General features: G+C 37.5%; 1 protein-coding gene across 4 annotated transcripts in view; it reads left to right on the top strand.

Annotated features, from left to right (window-relative positions):
• Positions 1 to 16548, top strand: part of PRKD1 (protein kinase D1) — a 329820-nt gene that overhangs the window by 144304 nt on the left and 168968 nt on the right. The window contains exon 1 of one of the 4 annotated variants that reach the window (XM_072838105.1): positions 8253 to 8372. The exons of the other annotated variants lie outside the window; for them this stretch is intronic. The gene's annotated coding sequence lies outside the window, so the exon portion shown is untranslated. Of the gene's footprint in view, positions 1 to 8252; positions 8373 to 16548 lie in introns of those variants that run through there. 4 annotated transcript variants of the gene reach the window in all.

Below are 16548 nucleotides of genomic sequence, written 5' to 3'. Positions count from 1 at the left end.
GAAAGAAAGCAACACCAAAAGAAAAATAAAACAATAGGAACAGCTAACTTACAGAGGAAGAAACTCCTAATGCCCACAATCTCAAATCATTTTATAATTAGACAAACGCAAACTAGAAGAATTATGAGATGTCATCTTTCATCTATTAAAATGCGAAAAAAGTTAAAGTTGGATAATGCCAACTGTTATTGAGGATCTGTGTAATTAGGAAGCCTTAGGTATTGCTGATGAAAGTGGAGACTGGTGTAGCCATCCGGGGGAGCAATCTGTTACTATTTAGTTAAGTCAAACTATACAAATATTATAACTCAGTTTGGGTACATATGGCCTCAAGAAATTTCTTACACAGATACATGAGGAGCATAGATCAACTTATTTTATTGTAGCATTGATGGGGGGGAGCAGTGAGTTGGTAGAAATCTGGATGTCTCACTAGAAAAGCAGATAAGTAGATTATAGTGGACACAAAGGAATGCAGCTGGCAGAAACTATGGATTTGATGTGCACACAGCAGCATGGATACATCTCAAAAGCAAAAGAGGACTAAAATGGTATGTTGCATAATGTTATTTTTATAAATCAAATATATGCATGCATGTACAAACCAAAGATACACATGAAGCATATTACAGTGGCTCTCCCTGAGGTGGAGAGAGAAAAGGAAGTTGTAGGAATAAAAGAGGAAAAAAAAAAAAAAGAGACTTGCCAAAGGAAGCAGGAAGCATAGATACCATTTCCAAAAGAAGGAAGAACGGATCCTATCTGCCAAAAATAGCAAGTGTCTACTGTCTCAGGAATGTCTCGAGAAGTCAGGATATCAAATGTAGACTCTAACAGACAGAATGCATAAGAATACTGTGTGAACACCAGCCTCCAGTTGACTTCATTTATAGCTATTATCAAACTGAGAACACTCAAGGACCCAGACTCCTAAAATGTGGGGGAAAATGGCCAGCCTCCTAAATTTAAGGAGGAAGTTTGGCAAGCATTAGCAGAATGGATTCTGAAATACTCATCATGGCACAGCAAATTAGAAACTAATCATTCTCTCTGGCTCTTTTTCCCTCCTCTTCCTGTTTCTTTTATATGCCACTTCATTTTTTCTATACTGCCCTTTACATTTCTTGGCTCTCTCTTTTCACGTTTTTTTCCCCCCCACCACAGCAACTTGCTTTTTCCAATTTACTTTTTTCCTTTCTCTCTGTATTAGAAAAAAAAATCCACTGTCTTGTTATTTCTCTTTCTATACTTTTCCTTTTCCAAACAGTCAAACAATGTCTCTTCCCATTTCTTTTAACTAAGAGGTTGATTTTCCCCAGCCTGAGATCTGTCCTGCACTCCTCCCACACTCTATTCCTCATATGACTTTGGGAGGAAAATGTGGGGAGGGAATAAACTGTTAGCCTCCTTGATCTTATTTTCATGCACATATTTTGGCAATAGAAAGTAAAGGTTATGAAAAAAATCAGGAAAGTTTTTTAAATCACTGTTCTCAATTAATGTCATATTTTGGCCTTTGACCTTATGTTAAGTTGGTGATACCCGCACAGGTCCTCAAAAATGAGGCCCACATAAGAGGTTGTTACCTGATTCCTATTCCTAATTGGTGCAAACATTTTAGAAAGCCTGGAAGTAAAGTAAAACAAATAATTGTTCATTCGTGGGGAGGAATGCAAATAAAAAGTTCTTGTTTTTAGAACTCCAGCTTCCTCACCTGGCCTCCAACCATTGTTCTAGCTTTCCCTGAAGGTTTATAGGCAAGTTGCAGCCCACTGTCCCTAATTGTACCATCCTTTCCTAAACAGTTGAGCACCATTTCCTTGAGGAAAATAATTTATTATCTTTTTTCATGACTGAGAAATGGCAGAATCTCTTCTTTGCCTCAACATCTGGGGTTTAAGGAGCGGGATGGCACATTGCATCCTACTCAGCACTATGCTGGTAAATGTTTAACAGGAAGCACTGAAGAAAAACTGTTAGAAGTTTTAATGATATAAAATGTGACATAGCATATAATTTACAAGTAATAGAATGTGCAATACCCTTTGTTAGAAATTCCATATAGCCAATTATATCTCGTAGAATAATTTTGTCTATTTTTTTTAATTCTTTTATCCTATGGTTGCAACCTATGGCTACAAATGATGAACAGTTGTAGTTCTGACATGACTGTTGGTTTATAATTTTATGTGAGTGGGTAGGTTATAAATGAAGCACTGGTGTTAGACATCAGAACTTCACATGTTCATCAATGACATGGATGAGCGCTTTGCTGAATCAAATAATTATTTTGAATGCTGGAAGAAAATTTTCTGTTTGTGTGTGTGTGTGCACATGTGTGCTATTTACATGGCAATGGCAAGTTTCAGGGGCAACAAGAGAGCACAAATGCTAGTCTACAGAACTTGAATCATGCTTGCTTATATCCTGTTGGCTAAAGCAAATCACACAGTCGGTCTCAGAGCCAGAGTGGGAGAGCACTAAAAATTACAGGATAGCTAAATGGACATGGATACAGGGAAGGAAATGATTACTGGTCATTTTTATGTATTCCATCCATCCATGTCACAGAAAACCCACAGAATAATACTGAGAAATAAGGCACATAAATTTGTTTAACATGGAGTTTGTAGGTAGGGGGCTCTAGGGTCTCTTCTACCGCACCACAGTCTCAGGTTGCAAGAATGGTATTTCTGTAATTCCTTTGGCTTTATCCCCTTGGTCATAAGATGGTTGCCCATATTCTAGACATCATGGCCTTACAAAAGTTGAATAAAAGCAGAAGATATCTTAGGGGGTCAAGGCAGTGAGAGAGCTTAATTTGCATGCTTCATCCTTATTTTAAGCTTTTATTTAAATTCCAGTTAGTTAAGATAGAGTGTAATATTAGTTTCAAGTGTAAAATATAGTGATTCAACACTTTAATATAACACTCAGTGCTCATCATAAGTGCACTCCTTATTCCTCATCATCCACTTCACTATTCTTCCACTCACCTCCCTTCTAGTAACTATCAGCTTATTTTCCATAGCTAAGAGTCTGTTTCTTGGTTTGCCTCTCAATCTCTCTCTCTCTCCTTTTCTCCTTTGATCACTTGTTTTGTTTCTTAAGTTCCCCATATGAGTGAAATCATATGGTATCTATCTTTATCTGACTGACTTACTTTACTTAGACTTATACTCTAGCTCCATCCATGTCATTGCAAATGGCAAGATTTCGGGTATTTTTTATGGCTGAGAAATATTACACACACATACCACATCTTCTTTATTTATTCATCAACTGATGGACATTTGAGCTGTTTCCATAATTTGACTATTGTAGATAATGTTGCTATAAACCCCAGGGTACTGTATCCCTTTGAATCAGTATTTTTGTATTTTTTTTAAAGATTTATTTATTTACTTGAGAGAGAGAGACAGAGCAAGTGTGTGAGAGAGAACACAGTGAGGGAGTGGGAGACAGGCAGAGGGAAAGAGAGAGAGAGAGAAAAAAAAACTTTAGCAGACTCCTAATTGAGCAGGAAGCCTGATGTGGGGCTTGATCTCATGATCCTGTGTTCACAACCTGAGCCAAAACCAAGAGTCAGATGCTTAACTGACTGCACCACCCAGAGGGCCCCTGCCGGCAACTTATCGTATTTGCTCTGAAGCAATTTTGCACATGGTAGGAGGAAAATACATATTGAATCCGTGCTTAATTAGGAGTGTAGGAGTATAGGGTTTTATCTGTCAGTGACTGGTTTTATATCATTCCCCTATAATAACATTGATTGTTTATGGCACTTTACTATATGCCAGGCTCTCTTGTAATGACTTTACAGAGAGCCACATGATTTATTTGCACTTAGGTAAGGAAGCTGACACTAAGCATGGATCAGTAATGACCTATAAGTAAGTAGTTGAGTTAAGTGTGCCTGACCTGTTCTGCTATGGCGGTGTTCTTTCTATGATTCTTTTTTTTTTTTTTTTTAATTTTTATTTATTTATGATAGTCACACAGAGAGAGAGAGAGAGAGAGGCAGAGACACAGGCAGAGGGAGAAGCAGGCTCCATGCACCGGGAGCCCGACGTGGGATTCGATCCCGGGTCTCCAGGATCGCGCCCTGGGCCAAAGGCAGGCGCCAAACCGCTGCGCCACCCAGGGATCCCCTCTTTCTATGATTCTATCTTGGTGCTAGTCACTGCACTGTGGTGGAGGAAGCACCTCTACCTGCGTGCCACCCCAACATAGGCAGATGTACACACATACAGAGGTAGCTAGCATATATTCTTACCTGAAGAGGCTATGAAATTCTATCCTAGACTGCAGAGTACAACCCATAGCCTGGTTCTTGCCTGTCTGTATAACTGCCTTCTTTCCACACCTCCACTTTTCCCTCCTTTCCTGTGTGAAGAATGGGACTACAGTCTGGCACATGGCATGGTGTGAGCTGGCTGGCTACAGAGTGGGAGAAGAGATAGCATAGTGCTTCCAAGAGAATAGCAGAACTAAATCCTTCTGTTTTACAGTAGCTTCCCCACCCCTCCTTAATTACAAAGGGATTATACATATGTAGTGAGAAGCTTGAAAAATGCAAAAAGGCACAAAAGATAATATAGTCTTTCATAATACCATTGCTAGATATATCTTCAGTTGATATTTTTGGATTCTCTTCGAGTCCTTTTTCTATGAATGCATTTATTTTTAACAACATACGGGTTTCTTTCTTTTTTTAAAGATTTTATTTATTTATTCATGAGAGACACAGAGACAGAGAGGCAGAGACACAGGCAGAGGGAGAAGCAGGCTCCATGCAGGGAGCCTGATGTGGGACTTGATCCCAGATCTCCAGGATCACGCCCTGGGCTGAAGGTGGCGCTAAACCTCTGAGCCACCCAGGCTGCCCAAACATACGGGTTTCATTGTCTACTATTTTATGATCTTTTTCACTTACTGGAGCATCATGGCAAATTTTTCACAACATTTAAGATTTTATTTCCATCGTTGTTCATTTGTTTTTTTTTTTTTTTTTTTTTTTTTTTTTTTTTTTTTTTTTTTTTTTTTTTTTTTTTTTTTTTTTTTTTATGATAGGCACACAGTGAGAGAGAGAGAGGCAGAGACACAGGCAGAGGGAGAAGCAGGCTCCATGCACCGGGAGCCCAACGTGGGATTCGATCCCGGGTCTCCAGGATCGCGCCCTGGGCCAAAGGCAGGCGTCAAACCGCTGCGCCACCCAGGGATCCCTGTTCATTTGTTTAGAGCATATTTATTGAGACTTTTGTGACTGGCATTGGATTTTAAAGGTGGCATAGTAATATGTTAAAGTGACTCATCTTTGTTTCTTTAATTTTCTATTGATGGTTATTAATTCATCCAATAGATAAATATGCATTAAGCACCTCTTATATACCTGGAATATACTAGGTGCTGAGGATGTAGCAGTGAATGATGCAGATAAGACCTCTGTTCCCTATAAACTTATACCGAGGGAAATCACAGAGTCTCTATGTAAATACATAGCCAGGAAAGGTGACAACCTAATGTGATATGTTGCCATCAGATTTCCATCTTCTTGATACTTGTTAGAAGTTTTGGTTCTTCCATGGCTCTCTCCACTCCCATACTCAGGGGTAATATGGTTTAAATTCCCTTTGTACTTTACTGTTTCAGTAGAATTTATGGAAATGAAACTTCATTTTTAATTTTTTTTGAATATGAAACTTTAATGTGTATGCTTCACATGCCATCCTGGACCAGAATGCTTATTGCCTTAAATGATTAGAAAGGACTTGCCCCAGTCAGACAAATATATTCTTGTATTTCTTTCTGATTTATTTATTTAACTATCTGTTTTATATTTAATTCCTTTAGCATGCATTTTGGTTGATTGTAGAGATTTAAATTTATTTTTCTCCAGTATTTTAAAATCCAAAATCATGGCACATTATATGTATTCAATAATTATAGCTGTAATTCCATTTTTTAAAAAATATTTATTTATTTACTTTAGAGAAAGAGAACACACATATGAGGGGAAGGGGCAACGGGAGAGGGAGAGACAGTCCCAAAGAAGACGCCTTGCTCAGTGTGGAGCCCAACGCAGGGCTCGATCCCACAACCCTGGGACCATGACCTGAACCATAACCAAGAGACAGACTCCCAACTAACTCCACCACTGAGGCACCCCAACTGTGACCCAAATAATTAACAGAATAAGAATACTTTTGTTGATTTTTTTTATTGGAAAATCCTGCAAATAGTAATTGTGTAGCCATATTATACAGTTCCCATAGACATGTAAATAAAGTATTTGGAGTGGTTTTGATGTATGTGTTTAAGAACTATATTTTAAAAATTTTAGTTCTTTGAAGCTACTTACATTGAGGTTATTTTATAGTACATTGGCAGTAGGAACTTATAAAATGAAATTGGGGAAATTAGGCAGTAGGAACTTATAAAATGAAACTGGGGAAATTATTCCAGAGAAGTACTGAAACAAAATCATAAACTCCTAAAATATGCTAGTTCACAAATTAGCAAACTGTATTAATAATTGTTAGCTGTAATATTTGTTTACATTTCAGTAAAATTCGCTAAATCAATAAAGTGAATTTTTTCATAACTAAGAAAAAATCATATTTTAAGGGTGTCAAGATAGACTGCTAGTTTGAAGTAAAGGAAAATTCATTCAGTGGATAATGTGAGGAATTGGGAAGGGATGATGAAGATATGCTGTTTGGTTTTTTTAAGATTTTATTCATTCATGAGATACAGAGAGAGAGGCAGAGACATAGGCAGAGGGAGAGGCAGGCTCCCTCAGGGGAGCCCGATGTGGGACTCAACCCCAGGACTCTGAGACCACTCCCAGAGCTGAAGGCAGATGTTCAACCACTGAGCCACCCAGGCATCCCAAGATATGCTGTTTATGGAACATTCATTTGACAACCATTAACTGACTCTGCTCTGTGCCTATTATACTTAAACACAGTGAGGTATATAATATAAAGATATTTGGGCAGAGACCTGAATTAAGCAAAGGTATATGTTAGGTGGAAGAGTGTTCCAGGCAAAAGGAACAGCAAAGAAGGAGACCATGAGGCATGGGGCCAGTTGTGAGTCCCAAGAAGAGTGGCTGAGAGGAGAGTGGAAAGTAGTAGTTGATAAGTGAGAGAGGTGAACTGAACCAAGATCTTGTGGTTATCTATTAACTTGATGAATCAGCATATTAATTTTTCTTTGCTTAATCTGAAGTTTCTAAAGGTGATAAGGTCAAGATACTCTGATAAGTCAACTGAGGAATACCCACAGTGGCACAGAAAATGAGAATTAGACCCTCAGAGACCTGGAATTTCTAAACTGGGGAAACATGGTTCCTCAGGGTGAGCAGTCTGCCAAAGTCATTGTAAACATTTGAGTGTTTGAATGTGTCTGGGCTGTAACCTCTACAGGGAAAGGAAATCCTGGTTTCTAAAAATAAAAGACTGTTTTTATTTTAAGAGTCAAAGGGGAACAGATCGTCCCAATAAATACAGGTCATTGACATGTTTTGGTCGTGGACTTAGAGTATGCAGAGAGATCATCTCTTTAAATCTATGGATAGCTAGGTACCCATTTTAAAAAAATGTCTCTGGATAGATTCTAAAACCTCTATCGAGAAATCATGAATTTGTTTTCAGTACTGGTTGGGTTGAAAATGTTAAAGAAAAATAAAGTAATAGCTAATCAATTCCTCTAACACCCTCATGAGATAAAGTAGTATGCTTTGTCATGACTTATTTATTTATGCATTCAACACCATGTATTGAGCACATACTACGTACCAGACACTATTCTAGGCTGTTGAGTTATAATAGTGAATCATATGGAGTAAGTTCCTGCTCTAATGGAGCTTATGTTGTAGTTGGGAAACAGATAATAATTTTTTAAAAATGAAGATAGATCTATAACTTCAGGTGGTGATGATTTCTCTGAAGTAAAAGAAACAGGATAAAAGAATTAGAGAAGCTATATTTTACTTAGTGGGGGTCAGGGAAAGCCTTGCTGAGGAGGTGACACATGAGCAACATGAAGGAGTTAAGCATGTGAATATCAAGAAAAGGGGTATTTCAAGCAGGAAGAAAAGAGCAGGTGTCAAAGCCCTGAGGAAGAACTATCAATTATTTACTTGAAAAATAGTAATGGGACTAGAGTGGAGGAAGGGTGGCAGAAGATAAAGATAGAGATGTAAGAACCTTGTGGGCTCTGGTTACGATTGGGGGATCTTTGTAAGTATGAAGAGAAGCTGTTGGAAGCTCTCTGATCTGAGACACATTTAAAAGCGAGATCCAGTCCCTGTGTGTAGAATAGATTGTACATCCCAGAGGAGGAGCAGGTGACTTGGGCAGTTATAGGTAAGAGACAGTGGCTTGGACTTGGGAGATAGTAGTGGGAATGATGACAGATTTTAGGTTTGGAGGATACTGTGCTTTTCTTTTTTTCTTTTTTCTTTTTTTCTTTTCTTTTTTTTTTTTTTTTTTTAGAGCTAATAAGATTTTTTAAGGAATTCCATGTGAAATGAGAGAGAAAGAGAAAATTTAAAGATGATTCCAACCTTTCTGACCCAAACCACTGGATGTTGGTGTCATTTCTTGAGACAGGGGTAGTGAAGGGAAAAATCAGGGAAGAGTAGTCAGAAGTTCCATTGTGAACCCCGCAGATGAATCCACACAGAGATGTTGAATACTGTTAGATGGATGGGTCTGCCTTTTAAGGGAACATTCAATGCTAGAGATAGACATTTGTGTCATCTGAGACTATATGGTATCTCAAGCCAGGGGGCTTGGTGATATCCTCTAGGGTGATTATAAATAGAGAAAAGAGACTTTCTGCAGAATGAGCCCTGAGCACTCCAGCATTTATCTAATAGGTTGGAAAGAAGAGAATGATTCAGTGACCGAAAAGTTACAGCCTCTCAAGTAGCAGGAAAACCAAGAGAACGCAGTATTCTGGAATCAAGAGAAGAAAGTGTTTGTTGGAAGGAGGGAGTGAAAGCCTGGGGCAAATACTGCTAACTTGTTGCCTAAGAGGATGGTTACCCACGGAACTGGCAATGTGAAGACCAGCTCACCTGGAGGCCATTCCAGCGAGCGTGTATGCAATGAGTACTGACACTTCTCGAGAGGACAATTTCTTTAAATAGGTTGAGGGAAATGGGATGCAATTTGGAGTGCGATGCATTTTGACTGTTTTGCTGGTGATGTGAATTCTGATAAATGTGTTTGAAGTTTTGTGAAAGACAGTGTTTTAATTTTTTTATTCTCACTAATGAATTTTATTTTCCATGAATTTAGAGTGAGGTTTATATATAAATTTATGTTCATATCTATTTAGTGAGCTTTAAAATATCATGTTCAATTCAAATGTCTAAGTTTTAATTTTTAAAAACGTTTTTAAAATATTTTTATTTATTTGAGAACGAGCAAGAGAGCACAAGCAAAGGGAGTGGCAGAAGCACAGGGAGAGGGAGAGGCAGACTCCCCGCCAAATGAGGAGCCCGATACAGGACTTGATCCTAGGACCCTGGGATCCTGACCTGAGCCAAAGGCAGACACTTAATCGACTGAGCCACCCAGGGCCCCTCAGTTCTAATTTCTGTATGAATTCATTCCCTCCCTGTGGAAAGGAATATGGGTTGGTAAAATGACTGGACCCAGATGAAATGACATAGTCACTGACCACCTTCTTATAAACTTCCAGTTTCTTCACGAATACAATAGGGAGTTTTGACAACTTGCAGTTACTGGGCTATTCAGATGATCCAGATTTCTCAGATATCACAATGTAAACCAGATTGCTCTTAAGAGAGTTTTGTTGTGCCCTCTTTTAAAATCAAATAGAAGGGGCACCTGGGTAGCTCAGTTGGTTCAATGTTCAGTCTTTTGATTTCAGCTCAGGTCATGATCTCAGGGTTGTGAGATTGAGCCCTGTGTCCGGCTCCACACTTAGCTGGGAGTCTGCTAGAGATTCTCTCTCTCCCTCTGCTCCTCCTCAATCTCCTCAAAATAGATAAATCTTTGAAAAAGAAAAGTCAGAAACTTCTCTCGCAATGTCTCACTTAAAACATTTCCTACACTGACTTCCATTTTTCCCATCTTGTGATCAGAAGCAAACTGGATCACAGAAATACAAAGAGAACAGGAAATTTTGGTGGATTGCCTCTGGCAACTCTAGGAAATTCATGAATTTGAGGCAGAGAAAACAGAGAAGGGTATCTTAGATCTTCATGAAGTTGGGGGATATTTGTCTATCTTGTTTACCACTGTTCTCCAAACACCCAGAAAATAAAAATATAATTTTGTACTAGAATAATTTATGTCACAGGATATTAGTATAGTTACTGGTGGGTTAGCTGCTATTTTTCTAATTAAAAAATCAAATTATTTTAGCATGTATATTTATAGATGACCTTTGATAAGTAAGTATGAGAAATGAAAGAAATTGACCTACTTAATGCTAAATCATAGTATAAGATTTCACCTACATACAGGTTATTCCTCCGCACTTTTGGAAAGTTCTTGTTGAACCACTTTGCTTTTATGAAGGACCTACATTAGTATTTGTTTTAGCTAATTGAGAGGAATTTGAAGAGAATTCTTGCTTTTACAAAAAAAAAAAAAAAGGCAAAAAGCAAAAATAGTGTTTAGCATTTGTTTTGCAGTGAGCAGTAATAGAGGCAGTGTGCACCCCAAGCCGTGACAGTGGCACTGCAAATATCTTCCCCTGAACTAGAGAGAGTCAGCAACCAGTCTCTCCAGCTTTGGACTGTATCTGTGACATCTGTGCTTTATCTCAATTTATTTTGTGCATCCCTTAGCAAGATGTGTCTTGAGGCATCAGAAAAGCCTAAAAGAGGTTATTTTTTATGTCTGAGAATGCTCAACAATTTTCCCAGGTAAATTAATCCTCATTGCTTCTTTACTTTACCAACATTTCAACTTACAAAAGGTTTTCTAGGAATGCCCTACTTTTGGATAGTGGTGGGGAGCCTGTATTCATTTTTGCTGTTCCCTTCCTCAAAAGACACAAATGTCTAAAGATTTTTTTTCTCAACATCTCATTCTTTGTTTCTTTCTCTCTTGGGGGTACAGGTGAACTTTCTCTCTCACACTATTTTTCAGATTTAGTCTTTGTAAATTATCTACATCTGCCTTTATGAGAGACAGCAACAGACCATTAGTCAGTTTTGCGGGAAATGTAATACATTTTGCTGACCCAATAACCTGAATCAAGGTCCTAAGGCATCACAGATATCCAAAAGTGCTTTTGCAGATATCTTTTTAATACAAGCTTAAAGAGGTCTTTGTGGGTGGGGCTGAAGCTGCTCTTGCCTGAATACTCAGCTGAGGACATCTGGCCCCTTGGGAATGAACTGAAAGGCCAATTTTATTAAATGTTACTTCTGGTGGGGTGGCAGGTGGTTTTATTATCTTTGGCCACTACCAACTCTTCCACAAGCTACAGCATTCTTTCCAGAAGCTGTATAGCATTTTACAGAGAGTGAAGAAATTCTTTCCTATCTTGGGGAACATCAAAGTAGTTGAGAGAAATTGTTTTCATTTTGATCCTTTAAATCAGATGCACTGCCTGCTTATCAGTACAAAGAAGAAGTTAAAAAAAAAAAAAAAACCCACAGCAACTCCTGGGGGATTTGGCTTTCAGGAAATGAGATTTTTATCCATGGAACCAAAGGATCATTAGCAGCACAATCAGAACAATGGAATTCCACAGTGTCAATGCCAACATCCAAATCTGTGGTCCTTGCTTTTTTCTAGTACAGTACATGAAATTAACACAAAAATGTCATAATATGAATAAATACAAGGAAGAGAGTTGTTTAAAATCTACTTAATTAAATTACTTTCACTAAATATAGGTGAGCTTTGAAGAAAAATTATAGATATCTTAGGTGTAATGAATATTCATATCAGAAAATGCACAAAACTGGAACTGAAGAAAGCCTTCATGTAGCCTTTTTAGTTTCAGGATCTGGCTAGAGCCAATTAGAAATCATGTGAACTATGTTGAAGCTACAGAAACTAAAGCAGAAATTGTAGGATGATAAGCATGCCTGATGTGTGCATCTGAGTGGTTCCTCATCTGGAGATTTTGATGGAGAACATGGTGGCCTAGAAAATCTTGGTTTTCTTATAACTAATGTATAAGTAATGACAACAATAAACATCATTTTCCATGGGTCTATTATGAACACTGTACATGTGTCAGGTTATTTTTTTTTAAGATTGTGTTTGTTTATTCATGAGAGACACAGAGAGAGGCAGAGACATAGGCAGAAGGAGAAACAGGTTTCCTGTTGGGAGTCCGATGGAGGATTCTGATCCCAGGACCCTAGGATCACGACCTGAGCCAAAGGCAGAGGCTCAACCACTGAGCCACCCAGGCATCCCTGCTTATTAGGTTCTTTAATCTCTACAGTGGTTCTGGGAACCAATCAGTAAACAAGCCTGTATAAGTATAAATGCCTATAATACATATAATATATGTCACATATATACACACATATGTGTCAAATATAGAAACATGACTAGGAAACAAGTTTCTGTATTAACATAATCATGATAAAATGTATGGTGAATTTTCAGGAAGGGTATAGTATATGCCACATCTTCCAAACTTATTTCAAACCTTGTCATAGAAGTTCCTCTGGAGTAAGTATATAGGCTTTAGGAACTGTTAATTTTATCATTGAATTCAGATCTTGGTCTAAGTCCAGGGGATTCTTTGTGGGGTCGCATATGGTATCAGGGCCATAAAGTAGATCCTGACACAGGCATTAGTCCCTATGTGGATTAGCATGAGATATGAAGGGTTAAGGATGTAAGAACCAGCAATAGTTTTAACTTCCCTTGATCAAAGGAGACTTATCACCATGACTGTTAAAGAACACATAGGATTTTTGTACAGATGCTTGCGCTACCAGTGACTCTGACCTGCTACTACCCTCCTTCAAAGGTACTGCTTTTGAACTTTGGAGATGAACTGAAATGCCTTCCCGAATTTCCTGTCTAGTCCTTTGTTGCATCCTTTCTTAGGAAGGTGCTTTTTTTTTTTTATTACACTTAACCTCACTGTGCTGTTGCACCTTCATTTGTGGGATTATCTAATGTCTGTCTCCCCTAATTGTGCTCTCCTGCTAATACAGCCTCCCCTTCCTTATCTTCCGAGAAGGTATCATGTCTACTTTGATTTATTATTGTATCTCTAGTGAGGGACACAGTACCTAAAAGTTTGGGTGAATGAAGGACTGCACTTGTGGTATGCCATGATGTGTCTGCACCGACCTTTTGAGAGAAGTGTCAGGTGTGCTGTAGCGATCTGGGTAGATGCTCAACAGGATGGTTACATTTGTGACATCAGCTTTTCAACTTCATTTCGATGGCCTGTGTCCCACACCCATTTCTTGTTCCTTTATGTATATCACTCAAAGAGCTTTGGTAAGAAGAGTATTTTACCTCTAAATACTTCCCCCTAACCTCCATTTCTATATTTATGATCTGGGGCATAATCCAGGCAGTTCTCCTCTCTCCCACACCCTTCTCCAGTGTGTTATATCCCTGATTATTACACATACTTAGGTCTATCCAATTATTGTGTTTAAAGAAAATTACCTAGAATAAGATTAAGTTATTCAAAATCAAGCATTTTAGAATATAAGAGTAGAGTAAAAAGGAGATGTTTTCCTTATTTAGGTATTTTACTAAAGATTGATTTTTTTAAACTGACTTTCATAAATTGACCAACTGTTTATACAATCCATAACAATTTGATGGTTAATGCCATCATTAAAGATTACATAAACACTTTGTTGTAAATGTGTGCTATTAGATTAGCATTTTCTGGTCATTGATCTATGTATATTTAATGTTAAAATTTAGTTTTAATTTGATTAAAAGTTATACTTCATGCAAACTCATGTAATACATTTATACAGTTGTTCCTATTTACTGTCATCAATGAACATGATAGACATATGTACAAATTTTCCTAATAAGAGTATATTTTATTTTCCAATTTTATTTTAGATAATGTAATGGAAATCTCTTCAAATGTATTATTCAACACTATGTGTATGTTTCTTTTTATCTAAAGAACCAATAACTATGTAAATATTAATTATGGTTCTCCTCTAATAAAACTCTCCTTCGAGGGAGAGTTAAGTCATTCACCTTAGTTTTGTTCAAAATCCAAAATCTATAAGCTTGGGGCCAGCACTTTCTGGCAAAGAAAAGTGCTCAGGGATTTCAGTTCTGAATCACTGTTGGCTGGACATTTGGCCACTTTCCTGTATTTCCTTTCTAGGAGAAGTGGAACTGAGAGGAAAGATCAAGCAGTATGATTTAGGAGACTAGGCTTCTCATCCTTGTTCTGGCATTACCTAGCATTGTGACCTCGGATGGATCCTTAGTAAATTCTGGGCATCAATCTACTCATCTTTAAAAGAAAAAAAGATAAATTAATTCTGGAAATTTTTCTTCTCCAAAGTTATTTCTTAATTTTTGATAAAACTTTTTTAGTTACTCTCATATTCTTCATTTTATTCAATACATTCGTCCATTATCATTAAAGTAATGAACAACCGTATAGCCTTATTAAGAAATGTAAAAAACATACAGTATTCTATAATGACAGTTGAATTCAGAGTAAGACAAAGAGTGCAAAGTACATTTTTTCCCATTTCCAAGCTGCACATCCACACACCTAATTACTGTTGAGTGAATAATCTCAGAGAGCCTACTAAGACTTCTAATAGCTATCACTGACTAGTAATCTGTCAAGGTATAATGCAGTATAATATGTTTTTACACAATAATGGTAAAGCTCTCATTAATTATTACCACCTATAATTGCTTGATATGAACATTTATTTTAAACCTTAAAAATTATAGACAACAAAATAATGATTTAAAATACCTCCAGGAAGTCTATATACAGAAGTTGCTGCATTAGTTAATGATGTATTAAATCATTTCTTACTGCTTTTGTCTTTTTAATAGATGACATATTATTCAAATTAAAGTAGAAGAAAAGTTTCTACTAACAATTAAGCATCATACTGAGTCACATCTGCTGCCTTAACGATAAGCATATAATTTATTAAACAGACTTCCTTAGCAATATCTGGTATATTGTGCCCCAGGAACAATTTATAGTATAGCTTTATTCCCCAAAGGTGTTGCAAGTTTATATGCATGTTTCTGTGTCTGGTAGTACAACCGACTTTTAAATCTCATAACCAAAAATCTACCATTTCACATTTAATCTAAAGATTCCAAGCAGACCTCTCTTTGATGAAATATAATCCTTTTTTTTTTTCTCAGATATCTTTTTCTGTTTTTCTTTGCTGTACTGCAAATGGAGGGAAAGGCTAAGTTCCAAATGTAAGATCAAGAATGAAAATGGTTGTTTAAACAAGGGGATTTTGAACTTAATGGAAAGGAGAGGGGCTGAAAAAAAAAAAAAAAAAGGACATCTAAAGCAGAATAAAGTGCATGGGTCAGATTCTACATCTGCCTTTAGGAAAGCAAGAGTGGAATAAATTAAAGTCCTGTCTTGAATGAGAAAAGGAAGTGTTTTGGCACTAGAGTGGAAAGAGGAGGACTAACCATAGTGACTTTTGTGTTTGTAAATTCAGGCTTGAAGATTTCTGAAGTTGATAGACCTTTGGTGTTAGACATTCCTTTTCAAAGGAAGCATTGGATTAGTAGAGCAGAGTCATATGATGGTAGGTGCTGGTGAGAGAAGGATCTACAGAGGGAGCAGGCAAGGGGCATGATTGTTTGCCAGGGTTCTCTGTGTTTGGAGAGCGTGCCCATGGCCTACAAAATAGCAAACTAAAATGGAGAATTGGTGTGCTACTGACTCTGCCAGGAGCTACTGACTCTTTTCATGGCCTGTGCAGTGTATAATGCATCTTCTTATGGTAACACCCTAAGTATCATTTGGTCATCATTTCAGAAACTGGAGTTCTGCAAAGGATTTTCAAAATATTTCATGCAAATAAGTGTTAAATATTTATTTTCATGAATCATATCTTTTGGACCAAGAGATCAGTGATTCAACCAAGAATCTGTAATAACAGTTGCCACTAGGAGAGAGAGCGAAGCTCTGCCTTTGACCATGGTTCTTGGTTATTGTGATGGAACACTTCAATTTCTGCCTGACTTGGAAGGAGGGGATTGGGTAGACGAGGGAGGGAGGGAGGAAAAAAGAAAAGTTAAATTTTTTTTTTCTGGTTTCTGTTTCCTAAGATTGGATTCAGAAACTAGTCTCATACTATGTGGTTGTAGGGTGGAATTCTTTTCATATGTGCCTTTTTGATGACATGAAATCACCAAATTAAAGAACCTGTGCCCATATTTGAATACATTTCAGAAATCTGCCTCCAGAAAATATATTCACTTTTTCTCTTCCCCTTTCATTTACACTTTATAACTTGTGTTTCTGAATGAAAATTTAGTGTTGGGATCCCTGCGTGGCTCAGCGGTTTGGCGCCTGCCTTCGGCCCAGGGC

The sequence above is a fragment of the Canis lupus genome, chromosome 9 (genome assembly GCF_048164855.1).
Source record: "Canis lupus baileyi chromosome 9, mCanLup2.hap1, whole genome shotgun sequence".
NCBI lineage: Eukaryota > Metazoa > Chordata > Mammalia > Carnivora > Canidae > Canis > Canis lupus.
This window is presented reverse-complemented; position numbering and strand designations above follow the sequence as displayed.